This window comes from Megalops cyprinoides, chromosome 24 (genome assembly GCF_013368585.1).
Source record: "Megalops cyprinoides isolate fMegCyp1 chromosome 24, fMegCyp1.pri, whole genome shotgun sequence".
NCBI classification, from domain to species: domain Eukaryota; kingdom Metazoa; phylum Chordata; class Actinopteri; order Elopiformes; family Megalopidae; genus Megalops; species Megalops cyprinoides.
Window position 1 is genome coordinate 1,979,221 of NC_050606.1, and position 16,164 is coordinate 1,995,384.

General features: G+C 39.8%; 1 pseudogene; it reads left to right on the forward strand.

The window, feature by feature from the left end:
* The first annotated feature begins 12,507 nt into the window (after positions 1-12,507).
* The window catches only part of LOC118771489, a 6,267-nt pseudogene continuing 2,610 nt past the window's right edge, over positions 12,508-16,164 (forward strand).

The following is a 16,164-nucleotide window of genomic DNA, read 5'->3' on the forward strand; positions in this document are numbered from 1 at the left end:
GTCAATTTTTTTCAACAAGTAATTACTGATAGCATGAAAAAGCATAAGAATGTGGCAACAATCTAAGCTTTTGATTGGTCAACTATTAAGTGATAATATGAGAAAGCATGAAAATGTAGCAAAAATCTGAGCTTTTGATTGGTTAATTAATTATTCATAGTGTGAAAAAGAATAAAAATGTGGCAACAATCTAAGCTTTTGATTGGTCAACTAATTATTCATAGTGTGAGAAAGCATGCGAATGTGGATAAAATCTATGCTTTTTATTGGTTGACTCATTAGTGATACTATGAGAGAGCAAGAGAATTCAGGAAAAATCAGTTTTTTTCAACAAGTAATTACTGATAGCATGAAAAAGCATGAGAATGTGGCAACAATCTAAGCTTTTGATTGGTCAACCATTAAGTGATAATATGTGAAAGCAAAAAAATGTGGCAAAATTCTAAGCTTTTGATTGGTCAACTAATTATTCATAGTGTGAGAAAGCATGCAAATGTGGATAAAAACTATGCTTTTGATTGGTCAACTATTAAGCGATAATATGAGAAAGCATGAGAATGTAGCAACAATCTAAGCTTTTGATTGGTCAACTTATTGGCAAGACTATGAGAAAGCATAAGAATGTGGCAACAATCTAAGCTTTTGATTGGTCAACTTATTGGCAAGATTATGAGAAATCATAAGAATGTGGCAACAATCTATGCTTTTGATTGGTCAACTATTAAGTGATAATATGAGAAAGCAAGAAAATGTGGCAAAATTCTAAGCTTTTGATTGGTCAACTAATTATTCATAGTGTGAGAAAGCATGCAAATGTGGATAAAAACTATGCTTTTAATTGGTCAACTATTAAGCGATAATATGAGAAAGCATGAGAATGTAGCAACAATCTAAGCTTTTGATCGGTCAACTTATTGGCAAGACTATGAGAAAGCATAAGAATGTGGCAACAATCTAAGCTTTTGATTGGTCAACTTATTGGCAAGATTATGAGAAATCATAAGAATGTGGCAACAATCTAAGCTTTTGATTGGTCAACTATTAAGTGATAATATGAGAAAGCAAGAAAATGTGGCAAAAAATCTAAGCTTTTGATTGGTCAACTAATTATTCATAGTGTGAGAAAGCATGCAAATGTGGATAAAATCTATGCTTTTGATTGGTTGACTCATTAGCGATACTATGAGAGAGCAAGAGAATACAGGAAAAATGTCAATTTTTTTCAACAAGTAATTACTGATAGCATGAAAAAGCAAGAGAATGTTGCAACAATCTAAGCTTTTGATTGGTCAACTTATTGGCAAGATTATGAGAAATCATAAGAATGTGGCAACAATCTAAGCTTTTGATTGGTCAACTATTAAGTGATAATATGAGAAAGCAAGAAAATGTGGCAACAATCTAAGGTTTTGATTGGTCAACTAATTATTCATAGTGTGAGAAAGCATGCGAATGTCGATAAAATCTATGCTTTTGATTGGTTGACTCATTAGTGATACTATGAGAGAGCAAGAGAATTCAGGAAAAATCAGTTTTTTTCAACAAGTAATTACTGATAGCATGAAAAAGCATGAGAATGTGGCAACAATCTAAGCTTTTGATTGGTCAACTATTAAGTGATAATATGAGAAAGCAAGAAAATGTGGCAAAAAATCTAAGCTTTTGATTGGTCAACTAATTATTCATAGTGTGAGAAAGCATGCAAATGTGGATAAAATCTATGCTTTTGATTGGTTGACTCATTAGCGATACTATGAGAGAGCAAGAGAATACAGGAAAAATGTCAATTTTTTTTCAACAAGTAATTACTGATAGCATGAAAAAGCAAGAGAATGTTGCAACAATCTAAGCTTTTAATTGGTCAACTATTATGTGATAATATGAGAAAGCATGAGAATGTAGCAACAATCTAAGCTTTTGATTGGTCAACTTATTGGCAAGACTATGAGAAAGCATAAGAATGTGGCAACAATCTAAGCTTTTGATTGGTCAATTTATTGGCAAGATTATGAGAAATCATAAGAATGTGGCAACAATCTAAGCTTTTGATTGGTCAACTATTAAGTGATAATATGAGAAAGCAAGAAAATGTGGCAACAATCTAAGGTTTTGATTGGTCAACTAATTATTCATAGTGTGAGAAAGCATGCAAATGTGGATAAAAACTATGCTTTTGATTGGTCAACTATTAAGCGATAATATGAGAAAGCATGAGAATGTAGCAACAATCTAAGCTTTTGATTGGTCAACTATTAAGTGATAATATGAGAAAGCATGAGAATGTAGCAACAATCTAAGCTTTTGATTGGTCAACTTATTGGCAAGACTATGAGAAAGCATGAGAATGTGGCAACAATCTAAGCTTTTGGTTGGTCAACTATTAAGTGATAATATGAGAAAGCAAGAAAATGTGGATAAAATCTAAGCTTTTGATTGGTCAACTAATTATTCATAGTGTGAGAAAGCATGCGAATGTGGATAAAATCTATGCTTTTGATTGGTTGACTCATTAGTGATACTATGAGACAGCAAGAGAATACAGGAAAAATGTCAATTTTTTTCAACAAGTAATTACTGATAGCATGAAAAAGCAAGAGAATGTTGCAACAATCTAAGCTTTTAATTGGTCAACTATTAAGTGATAATATGAGAAAGCATGAGAATGTAGCAACAATCTAAGCTTTTGATTGGTCAACTTATTGGCAAGACTATGCGAAAGCATAAGAATGTGGCAACAATCTAAGCTTTTGATTGGTCAACTTATTGGCAAGACTATGAGAAAGCATGACACTGTGGCAACAATCTAAGCTTTTGATTGGTCAACTATTAAGTGATAATATAAGAAAGCAAGAAAATGTGGCAAAAATCTAAGCTTTTGATTGGTCAACTAATTATTCATAGTGTGAAAAAGCATACGAATGTGGCAACAATGTAAGCTTTTGATTGGTTGACTAAATATTCATAGTGTGCAAAAGCATGCGAATGTGTTTAAAATCTATGCTTTTGATTGGTTGATTCATTAGTGATACTATGAGAGAGCAAGAGAATACAGGAAAAATCAGTTTTTTTTTTTTCAACAACTATTTACTGATAGCATGAAAAAGCAAGAGAATGTTGCAACAATCTAAGCTTTTGATTGGTTAACTATTAAGTGATAACATGTGAAAGCAAGAAAATTTGGCAAAAAATCTAAGGTTTTAATTGGTCAACTAAACATTCATAGTGTGAGAAAGCATGATAATGTGGTTAAAATCTATTCTTTTGATTGGTTGACACATTAGTTATACTATGAGAGTGCAAGAGAATATGGACAAAACCAAACCTTTTTATTAGTTATTATTAATTATTAGTTATGAGAGTGTGGTAACAATCTAAGCTTTTGATTGGTCAACTATTAAGTGATAACATGAGAAATCAAGAAAATGTGGCATAAATCTGTTTTCATTTGTCAACTAATTATGGATAGTTGGAGAAAGCAAGAAAATATGGTAACAATCTAAGCCTGTGATTTGTCAACTACCATTTAGCAGACCATATTGGCTGAAATGACTTCTTAATAATTGCATCACTATGCTAAGAGTAGTATGAGAATGTGGCAACAACTCAGGTAGTGTTTGAGGTAGTAATCAAAACCTTAAATGCTGTAAATGCTAAAAAGGCCCTGTGCAGAAGTTCAGAGGGGTTGGCTGTTATGTCAAAATGGGACGGGGAAAAGGAAGTGGAAGTGGTCAAGCCTTCAAGTGAGATAAAAGAAATGAAGGCTGTGGGGTTGGGTGTGGATCTGGAGATGACATCCAGCACAAAAAAAAAAATCACTTTTTTTTTTTTAATTTACCCTTGCTTTTATACTTAGTCATACTTAGTATGTGTACTTTTCTCATGTTCATGAAGGAAGTTGCATGAGTGGAAGTAGTAGATCAGTACATGACACCAAACCATAATGCAGCTTTACATCCATTTTGATACCCAGCAGACATATGCACACACACAGCACAAATAGCCCAGCTCAGGCATGCCATTTTGCCAAAAATAGCTCTTTCCTGGAGATGGAGGTGTGCTCATTCAGTCATTCGTTTCATGTGGTCTGTGATTCCCCCTTCCCTTTCCACTCAACATGTGAATCCTGTCGCAACGTCTGCCCACTGCTGTTTCATGGTTACGGCTGCTAGAGGCCTTTGAAGCGGGTGCGTTTTAATAAGAATGGTCATTATCTTTGACTACTTCATGTTCAATATATGTTTAATGATCTTAAGGCATTCTGTGCATGTGTATAATATATATATATATATATGTATTCTCCCAAGATATTTAAACACCCAAAACAACCTGTAAAGTATAAACAATACATGTATGATGCAAAGTGTGAATATTACTGGATATGGAAATTAAAAATATTAAAACATTCCAGGATATGCTTTGATTTTTTGCAAAACTCCTAACAGTGCTTCATTTATTAAAAATTGGTGATGGCGATGGTGTGATGAAGGTGCTGATTTCAAAAGAGCCAGGAACATCTGTACTCTGTCTGTGCCTCCCTCAACAGATGGTGGATTAATTTAATTTACTTTCTTTGAGCTTTTTTTTCCCTCAGATTTGTCACATTTTGTAAGTGTCTTATTTTAGTACTTGCTAACAATGTCATTCTGATTAAAATTTCCAGCACATTATGCAGCTGTTGTCAATTTCATTCCATTTTGTATATAAATATACATGCGCAGGACATATTTACACAAGCATGTTTATTTGGGTTGTCAAATACCTATAGAAAAATGCATCCCTAAAGGACTGAAAATGCCGTATGATACCATTTATTTAAAACAATGCTTTTGGAATCGTATTCACTTCAAATTACATTTGAGCAGTAAATGCAATTCAATGCAGGCACACAGACAATGGTTTAGAGTAAGACTGTTATTCAGGGTTCAGTCAGTTTATATGGTATCTACTGCAGGTGTTTAATTCAACGATATACACTATGGAAAGACTTTCCTTATCTCACACCTCTGCTGGTATTTGGTGAAAAGCAAGGGACTGGCTTGGTTTTAAAAGAATCTGAATTTCCCCTCAAATGTGTGGACACATTGGTGGAATGTGGGTTGCACATGCATGCAAGCTAGCATGAAATCAGCTACAAGAAGGCTGTCAAACGGCTCATTTCTGTACGCATTTACACAAACTGAGCTTGTGATTAAATTCGAGAACAGTCTGCTTGTACATGCTTAAAACAAACCATTCATGAATGCGTAATTTAAAAATGTGTGGTTTTAATTCATGGTGTGATTATGAGTATGTCATAAAGCATTGATACATGACCACTTTATAAAGTAATCCTGGGACAACTAGATGGACAATGGCCTGACCATAATTCTATTATACTGTAGTTCCTGCATGTGCCTCTGTTTCCATGGGAACCGAGGAACAAAGAATTCAGCAAGGTCTGGGGTTTTCAGTGAGAGAACTTCAGCTGGCTGAACCCTCACAAACAACGCTGATATTCATCTAAACGCATGCCAAAATGACCCTGCTTGCACCAGACGGGCTTTCTTGATGCCCATGCAGTACAACAAAAAACAGAGGAACATTCCACTTCTCATTTTTTTGTGATACAGCATGTCATTCGCTTCGATTTTTCTTCCCCTCAGATCATCTAACAAATAAATCACTTGTAAGAAACCGGTCAGGCTTTTTTAGCTGGTGCATCGGTTCATTTATCTACGTCTCCTTGCATAACTGGACATTACATTTCCTCTTTCATACCTCTGCCACCGTGACTCTAACTGGGTCTGTCTGGTCAGGGTGTGGTCACTGAGCCTGTACCTGGTCTGGATCCTTCTGCCCTTGAAGTCTCACAGAGCGGCTATAAATGCACCTCTCTCACCATCTCACCTGGCAGAAAGCCAACACAAATAGGTGTTTTTTTTTTTTAATCCTTTACAAGTTCCATTCAAACCTACAACAGGCCAGTAAGTAGTTTTGCTCTTGCTGAAAACTAGAGAAGTTGCTTTACTGCCCTTTCCCTGGTGGGCACCCATCAAAGCACAGAAACGATCATCTTAACGAGTCGCTTAAACTGGGCTGACATGCTGGGAGCAGGTATTAAGAAAAAAACGATGAATAATTTGCACATGTCAGCTAAATGCGTGTGCATACCATAAAAGAGAAAAATGTTAGTTAATAAAGAGATATGGACCATGGGTACACGACTGCATTTGTACTCCCACACATAGGGTAAGCGTCTCAGTATTTCGCTGAGCAAACAGAGACCATTTGTGCATTTTGGCACAGTCTATACGAGGTTGTCTTGCTTCTGGTTAAATAACGGTGTTTGTAGCCAGATGGTTGTGAGTTTTTGAGTCCTTGTGGGTGCACTGCTGTCTTACCCCTCGGCAGGGTACTTAACCCTAATCGCCTCAGTGAATGTCCAGCTGTACGTATGAAGAACACATGAGGGTGCCTCACCTTGGGTGAGGTGTAGATCCTCCGGAGAGACAGGTGAATGTGTCTCCAGGGCAACCGTCTTGTCTTTGTCATCATTTTATTGCTCCCCGTTGAACAGGTGTCTCACTTTTTCCACGGCACTGAACTTGGTTCCATATGCTAAATAAATAAATGTAAATGTAAATGCTGGGTTTGGGTGTTTACTTGGGGAACTCCAGGGGATACTGTAAGAGAACAGACTGTGGCAATGAAAGAATCAGTGGGAATCTATGTGCTCTGTTTATTACAAGAGCATACTGACTCAGCCTTAAACCGTACTAAAAAAATTTTTTAGTTACATTTTCCCCTCCAAAACAAGTATCAACTCAGGTACCTCTATAGAGACTGGGAGTGTAGATGTCTCGATTGTGTGCATATGAACAATTTCAGAGGGACATTCCACTTCTTTGTAATCTGAAAAAAGTATCAGTGAATGAGACAAGCTCATATGACTGCCATTTTTATGATTAGGGTTGTAGGGGTTAAATGAAGCCTTTGAATTCAATGAAGCTGCTCCTTCGATTGCTACACCACAATGACACGGTTGAAGCATGCTTTCGGTGGGATTGGTGAGCCAACTCGGGGGGGGGGGGGGTGGCAGCTGGGTTTTTATTTGGCACACCTGTCAATACCTGTTCCGCAGGTAGTATTTACTACAGGGGTGGGTATGCCATTGTAGTCACAGTTACAATCAACATTCCCAGAATTACATTTGTGGACTATTGTTTTGTATTTTGTATGAGTGGTAGAGATGTCTTCTCATTCTACAGCAGGGTTCTCAGTCCTCAGGGTTCTCAGTTCTCAGGGTTCCCAGGGTTCTGAGCCCTCCTGCAATCAGACACTCCTACTGATTCCAGTTTCAATGTATTACTCATCTGTGAATGGAGGCAATGAGTCAGAGCACACAAGCAAATCATTGTCTGCATTCTGTCTCTTACCGTTTAAAGAAACGTACAAAGTCACATCAGATCTCACTCTGCAGAAAGTTGATTGTTCGTCTGTGCAGATGCTAGCCAGCGTAGGACTACAAACACTGTCAACATTAAGAGTAGTTACCGGAGAGGAATAAGCAGGAAATGACTAGCACGAGAATGAAGCGTCACATTTTCTCATGATTATCATAATACAAAGACTGAATAGTCAAAATGCATAGTGTTTAATCAGCTGAACTGATCAATTTAACCAGACTTTGGTAATTGAACATTTCTTTCATTGTTGAAAACACGCACGCGCACACACACACACACACACACACACACACACACACACACACACACTATATACATATTGGAAATGACTTCCAGGGGAGCAGAACATGGGATGTTCAATTTCACTCACGCTAATCTAATCTAATGTTGGGATAGTGGCAACAATTTTCCTTCTAGCTCCCAGAAAAAGGGGAATTCACAAGCGAATTACACACATTTTCAGTAATATGTACATATAATACGAGCAGTCAGTCATTATGGTGCAGTGAAGGGAGTGATACACTTAAACAGCCAGCTAAAGTGAGCATGGGCGATACCAAAATGCATGAAAACAAGAGACACAAAAATTGAGCTTTGCCTGCCCGTCGAGGAAGGCCTGATTAATTATTTGTATGGCGGCGAGTGAATTTTAAATTTGCCCTGAAAAATTAAACATGGGGCCTGCAATTATCTGAGGAGCGTAAATAAACCTGCAGGCAAGCCACACGAGAGGAGAATTTGCCTCTCAGACTCGGCTTGGTGCTACTTCTGACCATACAACCAGAAGCCCCTGTCTCTGCTCCACCACACAATACAGGCAGAGGCAACTCTACAAAATGATCTGGCTTAAAACAGGCTTAGGCAACACCTTTTGCCTCAAGGTTCTTTAAGCATAAATTAATATAGCGTCACTGAAGTACACACCTCAGAAACTCAGTTCACACTTGAAACTTGTCTCTGAGACAAAACAAACCTGTTTGCTTCAGAGAATATTCTAATTGTAAAGAGTATGGTGACTTCAGTTTTGATATATGTGTTAGGACTTATCTGTTGACCATGATTGCAGATTACTTCCCTGGGATCGTTATATATAAATGAATTAATAAATATTGCCCATTATTTGTTTATTCAGTTTAATTTAATTAAACCTCTGCCAGTTTACAGATGATTATTTTGATTATCAATGACAGTTATAGCTTTGCAGTTTGCTGATGCAGCCTTATCCTGACGATGAGAGGGTTTAAAATTTACATTTACATTTACATTTATTTATTTAGCAGACGCTTTTATCCAAAGCGACGTACAAAAGTGCATACAGTAAGTATAGCGACAGTACGGGGACAGGATGTGTACAGTTCCACAATGAGACAGTTCTCAGCTGAGAGCAAGGTCTGTTTGAGGACACAGTACTATCAGATTTGTACAACTATAGTGTATAGGGCAACTAATACGATACACCTTCAAACAGCAAACTTCAACAACTTAAAACAGCGCAATGAGTGTCAGGGTAAAGGCGGCGACAAGAAACAATTTAAAAAGCACAGCAATTTACAACAGCATTGATTTGGGGGGGGGGGGGGGCAGAAATTTTGTGCTGGGTCAGTCCAGGTAGAGTCTGAAGAGGTGCGTCTTCAGGCCCCGTCTGAAGGAATGGGGTAAAGGAGCTGTTCGTAGCGGAACAGGGAGTTCGTTTCACCACTGGGGAGCGATGTAGGTGAAACGCCGATGTCTGGCAGAACGAGCACCTCCTGCCGTGACCATGCAAGGAGCGAGGCGTCCAGTTGCTGCTGAGCGCACGGGTCGGGCTGGTGTGTAGGGCTGGATGAGTTCTTGGAGGTAGGCAGGGGCTGTCCTGTTGATTGCAGAGAAGGCAAGGGTCAGGGTCTTGAATCTGATCCTGGCAGCGACAGGAAGCCAGTGGAGGGATTTAAGCAGGGGAGTAACATGGGAGAATATGGGGAGGTTGAAGATTAGTCGGGCAGCTGCGTTCTGGATGAGCTGGAGAGGCTAGGTGGTACAGGCTGGGAGGCTTGTGAAGAGAGCGTTGCAGTAGTCCAGGCGAAGGAGAACTTTGGCCTGGATAAGGAGCTGCGTTGCATATGTTGTCAGGAACGGACGAATCCTCCTGATGTTGTGGAGGAGGAATCGGCAGGCCCGTGACGTGCGAGCAATGTACTCCTTGAAGTCCAGGTTATGGTCGAGGATGATGCCCAAGCTCTTTGCTGACTGAGAGGATGGTATTGTGGTGCCATTGACGGTGATGGAGAGGTCATGCAGGGGGGAAGGGCCGGCTGGCTCCTCCTGCTCACTGTTACGCTGGACCTGGAGACGTGGCGTGTGATGTCTGCACCGGGAGAAAGCGCAAAGCTGTCAAGTCCTGTCTGGAGTGCTTGGTCTCTTACTGTGAAACTCACCTCCAGCCTCATTGTGAATCTCCCGCCTTTAAGAAGCACAAACTGGTTCAAGCCACTAGATGCGTGCAGGAGAAAATGTGCTCCCATCACGACAGACCGTCATCATGCTGACCGGGCATGGTCTACGTGCTTCCTTTGACCCACACAAGACAGAAACCAGTCAAAGCCGTGGAGCAGATAATCTGCTCCACTTAGGAAAGATACAACATCCTTAACATTTCAGGAGAGCACACAGAGGGCTTTGTGAAGAATAACATCTTTATGTATAACTTTTATACATGCAGGTAGAAACAAAGAGTACAGAATGATCACACAGAGGCACTCAGCTCTCACAGAGCCTCATTAAGATCTTCAAAACCTTCACTGATCTGGTCCTTGTAGAAAGGTGTAATTTTTTGTGTGTGCGAGTTACTGATTCAGTAGTTGGGGTTGAGTTTGGACTCGGGTCTGGCCTTGGGTCTAGGTCAAGATCAGCCATAAAACTACCTCGTTTGAGGCAAAAAAGATGAAGAGAAAGATGGCTGAATGAAAATGAAAAGAGGAATAATCTAGGAAGGAAGAACTTTTTTTTTTCGAAATATAGCTTTTATATAATAATAAAAAAATAACAGTCCTTCAGCTTCACAGTTGACATTAGAATTTCCTCTCATTTCTCCTTCGTGTACAAGAGGGGGACTCAAGATAATCTAATGAATAAGAGTCCATTGATTGCATTCCTCTTGATGGTTTAATAGATGATTTTACTGTGATTAGTCCATTTTAAGATTTCAAGTACGATGAAAATGAGTTATTTATTATGAGTTCTTTAAGTGCCACAGGGAAGTCGGCAGTGGTCACGTTAAAGGAGAAAACACACGGGGCATTTTATGCCATAAAGGCAAAATCCAGTAACACCCCCCTAAAATTTGAACAGGTTCACTTCACACTATTGAATTGTCGCAGAAAAAGGGACAAACACCACACTGAAACTCTGCATGCAGAATTCTGAGAAAAAAAATACTGAGATCATAAAGAACACTGAACTGACTTAGGCCTATATCAAATATAAACTCTGCAGATTAAAGAACTGCAGTTATATGTGAAATTTACAATTAATTTGAAACAGTGAATCAAAGCCCTGCATTTCCAAGGGCTGACAAGAACACCCCCCAGTCAGACAGCTGGTCCTGACCACACTGAACATAGACTAAAATCAGTCTTCAGGACTCACTCAGATATTCTTGGGTCACAGAGAAATACTATACCAAAATAAACTGATAGATTGCATTTTTTTAATTAAATGGTACTGTTGGAAATTGAGAAAATGATTTTCTGCTCACCAAATTAAAACAGTGATTTAACAGGAAATGAATGTAGGGATGATGGTGTTAAATAAAGTTCTACAATTCTGTGAAAACCTCGAGCCTCTGAGGATGTCTGTCATGTTCCTTTTAGCTCATACGTTTCTTACTTTAATGCAAAACACTTATGTCACTCTTTGCTTGTGGATGGCGTAGATAAATGCTAGCTCAATACGCATTATCCATTTTTCTTACTGACTGTGGCAGGGTGAGTAAACTTCGGTACTGAACAATCATGAACGATGATGTGGTTTTATGTAATGGTGACATATTTAACATGAAGCACTCAGCCTAAGGAATGGGACTTTGAGTGTTCCTGTCAAATACTCACTTTCACCTTTGTTCAGTTTGTCTGTACCTTTGGTAAAATAATGTTATCCTCTTCTGAGACAATTTTGTCAGCTGTCTAACAGCACTCATGGCACTGTGCAATTCAATTTACAACACTGGTCCTCGTATATCAGTTTTAATGAGTCTATAACATGTATCTGGTGTGGCTAAGCTAGCTAGCTATGATTTCAGTTATAACGAATGCTATTGTCACAACATTAATATGTTGCTCACCCCTTTGAAACACAACAGCATGGAAAAGTAGAGTTTTGCATTGAAATGAATAGAATTGTGTATTCGCTTGCTAGATGGCTGGTAATTTCACTTTCAGGTGAGACAAGTAATGCATTTCACCGATATCTGCTCAAAAGCCAACAGCTGTAATTCCCACTGAAAGTCACATGGCACACTGAAACGAAAGTGGGTTATCTGACGAATTGCAGGGTGCCCGAGAGCAGTGAGATGAGACCCTGGCCCACTTCTGTACCCTATTCCTGGTAGAACAAAGCCATTTTGTTCTGCTGTTTTGGATTTCTGTTCATCATCAGCTGATGACCTGGGCAGGACTGCAGCACTGTAGGGATGGATATAAGTAATGTAAATAAACATCAATAAAGATTAAAGTTTAAAACTACTGGTCCAATCAGATATAAGGATTGATGACAAACATTTGATTACATCAGAAAACTGCAACTTACTGCGGTAAGAAATGTAAAACAAAATGACTGAGCAAACATTAATATTTTTACACTAATGTTTGATTTTGTGATGTTGTTAATGTAGTTAGGAGATAACAATCAGTGAGTGATTAGACAACAGCCTTTCCTTCCCAACCAGGCCTCTGTTCAAAACCACACCTCCTGCAACTCTGAACCAGGAAGTCTCTCTCTCTCTCTCACTCTCTCATACATACGCACATTTCTAGGAAAATGAAACTAAACTCTGTCTCTCAGACAGTTTGTCAGTTACTGTGTGCAGTAAAATGGCAGCAGCTAGTATCTCAGTGGATCAGGACCAGTTCAGCTGTTCAATCTGTCTGGATCTACTGAAGGATCCGGTGACTATTCCCTGTGGACACAGTTACTGTATGGACTGTATTAAGGGCTGCTGGGATCAGGATGATCATACTGGTGTCTACAGCTGCCCCCAGTGCAGAGAGACCTTCAACCCAAGGCCTGTTTTAAGAAGAAACATCATTGTGGCTGAAGTGGTAGAGAAACTGAAGAAGACAGGACTCCAAGCTGCTCCTCCTGCTCACTGTTACACTGGACCTGGAGACGTGGTGTGTGATGTCTGCACTGGGAGAAAGCGCAAAGCCGTCAAGTCCTGTTTGATGTGCCTGGTGTCTTACTGTGAATCTCACCTCCAGCCACATTGTGAATTGCCTGCATTTAAAAAGCACAAATTGGTAAAAACCACAAGAAAACTAGAGGAAACAGTTTGCTCCAACCACGAGAAACTGCTGGAGGTTTACTGTCGCACTGATCAGCAGTGTATCTGTTATCTGTGTACGATGGATGAACACAGAGGCCATGATACAGTCTCAGCTGCAGCAGAAAGGACTGAGAAACAGGTAAAAGGTGCAACTCTATAGATTTTATTTTAAAGATGGCATTGTGAATGCTTTTAAAATGAAAGCTATACCATTGTTCTAAAATAAATCACAAATGCATCCATCTGATCTGTAACTTTACTGCCCAACATGAAAGAAAAAATGCATGTTTCTTTTCCTTTATAGTGAACAAGGAAGTGATTTTCAGATCTAAAAATGGCTGTTATAAAGCAGTAAGGCCAGGAAGCAAACACAAGCCAGCTCTCTGTAACTTCTCTGTGAGAAGATCTATTCAGAAGCCTGAATAGAAAATAGCATGATTGAAGTACTTCATATAAGCTCTGCTTTCTACAAAACCAGCATAGTCTCGCTATCTGACCCTCAGAGTGGCACACAGTTTAGTAACTTACCTCTACACCAACATGTGTGTTTAACTGGTCTCTGTAGAGTGAAAGTAAAAAGGGAAACATCTATCTGTCCCCAGAAGCAGCTGGGGGAGACACAGAGGAAATTCCAGCAGAGAATCCAGGAGAGAGAGAAGGAGCTGCAGGATCTGAGACAGGCTGTGGAGTCGCTCACGGTGGGTACTGACCAGAGGAGAAGACAACAGCTGGCTGCTGGAACACCAATTTCGGGCTGTCTGGCGTCCCAGCAAGAGCTGAGTGAAAGGCCTAGTTAAAATATACAGCCTTCCTCTCTCTGTGTCTCCTAACAGCGCTCTGCACAGGCAGCAGTGGAGGACAGCGAGAGGATCTTTACTGAGCTGATCCGCTCCATTGAGAGAAGGCGCTCTGAGGTGAAAGAGCTGATCAGAGATCAGGAGAAGGCTGCAGTGAGTCAGGCTGAAGGAGTCATGGAGCGACTGGAGCAGGAGATTGCTGAGCTGAGGAGGAGAGATGCTGAGCTGGAGCAGCTTCCACACACAGACGATGACATCCATTTCCTCCAGGTAACATCACTGTCTCTCTGCCAATCTGCATAGAGAAGGGGGTGTGTCTCACACAGAGCTGTCCAATGGAGATGCTCCTGCTGTCTGCTAGGGTTTTGTGTGTCTCATGGTGTCTAAATTCTATTCTTCTGTCGATCTGTCTGTCTGTAGTGCTGTCAGTCTCTCTGTCTACCTCCTGGATGTGGAGATTTACCCAGCATCACTCTCGATCCGGACGCCTCTTTTGGGTTTGTGAAGAAATCTGCCTCTGAGCTGAAAGGTCGACTGGAGGATATCTGCAAGGAGGAACTGGCAAAGATCTCTTTAACAGGTAGGTTAAACATCATACATCATTTATTATTTATAAGTTTACCCCTAATTAAATATTCTCCAGAGGCTGTACCCCTCCAGAGGCTGCTGCAGTTGATTTTTATACAAATTTTATTCTATTTTTTGTACCCCAAATTTCCTGAGTTCTTCATGCATCCTGTGTTTCTGCTTTGCTCTCTATGATTTGTGACTGACATTTAGGGGTTGGGATTCAAATCAACTTCCACTTTATGTGTCATAAAGTTTCTCTCTCATAAAGTTCTTCTCTTGTTTTTTCACTGTCTTTCCTCTCCTCCCTCCACAGTGAAACATGCAGTGCATCTTCTACAGGCTCCAGAGCCCAGGACCAGGGCAGAGTTCTTACAATGTGAGTCTCCATCAATCCAATTTTTTTCTTTCTTTTTTAATATTTTCATACATTTTGCTCCTGAGTGTTTCACCAAGAGTTACACTTTACTCACATATAGTATTACAGTGGTAAGCATTTGAATTAGCAATTATTAGCAATATGCAATATGGACAATAGTGTAGCGTCTGGAGTTCCTCTCATTGTAATAAATAGCTATACACAATGACTTAATGTCGTGTTCACCTTTGACAATGTGTATTAAAATTTAGTCACCAGAAAAAAAGTGATAAATAACAAGCTTCTGGGCTGTACAGGAAGCGGAGCCACAACAACTGGTTTATTCAGTTAAGTTTATTGTTTATTAAGAACAATGACACAAAAATGGCAGTCCAATTCTTGGTACCAGAGAACCAATAGCCAACAGGAGACTCCAAAAACAGTCTTGCAAGTCCCAGTGTGAGAAACAGCATGGTCAAATGGCCTAGCACTAGGGTCGTTGTAGGCCCCAAACAAACGTTGTCTACCAGCATCCTGGCAACAATGTGACAAAATGGCCAAAATCATTTTCAGATTCATTTCCACAACCAAATGCTGTAAACTGCTCTCCCCATTTAAACTTCATCCAAGCAATAGTCACCAATGTCTCTGTCATATTCAAAAATTCCACCATACATATTTCTCCTTCCTCTTCCAGTTAGTGAATCACCTGCTTACCTGAAAGTTAGGCTGCTTCAATCTGCATGGTGACATCAGTAACAAGTGCCCATTCATAGAAACAAAAGTGTGTGTGTGTGTGTGTGTGTATATGTGTGATGTGTCGTGACCCTATCCTAACAAAGGGTATGTATATGATATAGACCATTTGTTTGCTGATAAGTGTGTACATGCAGGGTATGTCTGTGTGTCCTTGAATTCTGGAGCATTCTGGACAATTGAGAAAGCATTTTTTCATGCTCCTAAAAGTATGTAAGTGTAAGAGACTACAAGAGCGTATAAGAGTATAAGATACTCTGTACCTTGTAGAAGGGGTGACATTTTAGTGTTATTGGTTTAAAAATATTTGTGTTAATCTGGTTCTCTCATTTTCTGCTTCTCCTACATCAGATTCCTGCCAGCTCACGCTGGACCCCAGCACAGCTCACAAATCCCTCCGTCTGTCTGAGGAGAACAGAGAGGTGTCACGTGTGACAGTGAACCAGCCTTATCTTTGTCATCCAGAAAGATTCAAAACCTATTGCCAAGTGCTGTGCAGAGAGGGTCTGTCTGGACGCTGCTACTGGGAAGCTGAGCAGAGAGCGAATAGCTTTGTTTCTACAGTAGTCTCATATAAAGACATCAGGAGGAGAGGAAGCAGTAATGACTGCATCTTTGGACGCAATGAAAAGTCCTGGACATTATGCTGCTCTGCTTCACAGTACTCTTTCTGGCACAAAAATGTGAGCATTGACATTCCCGTCCCCTCCTCCCCCAGAATAG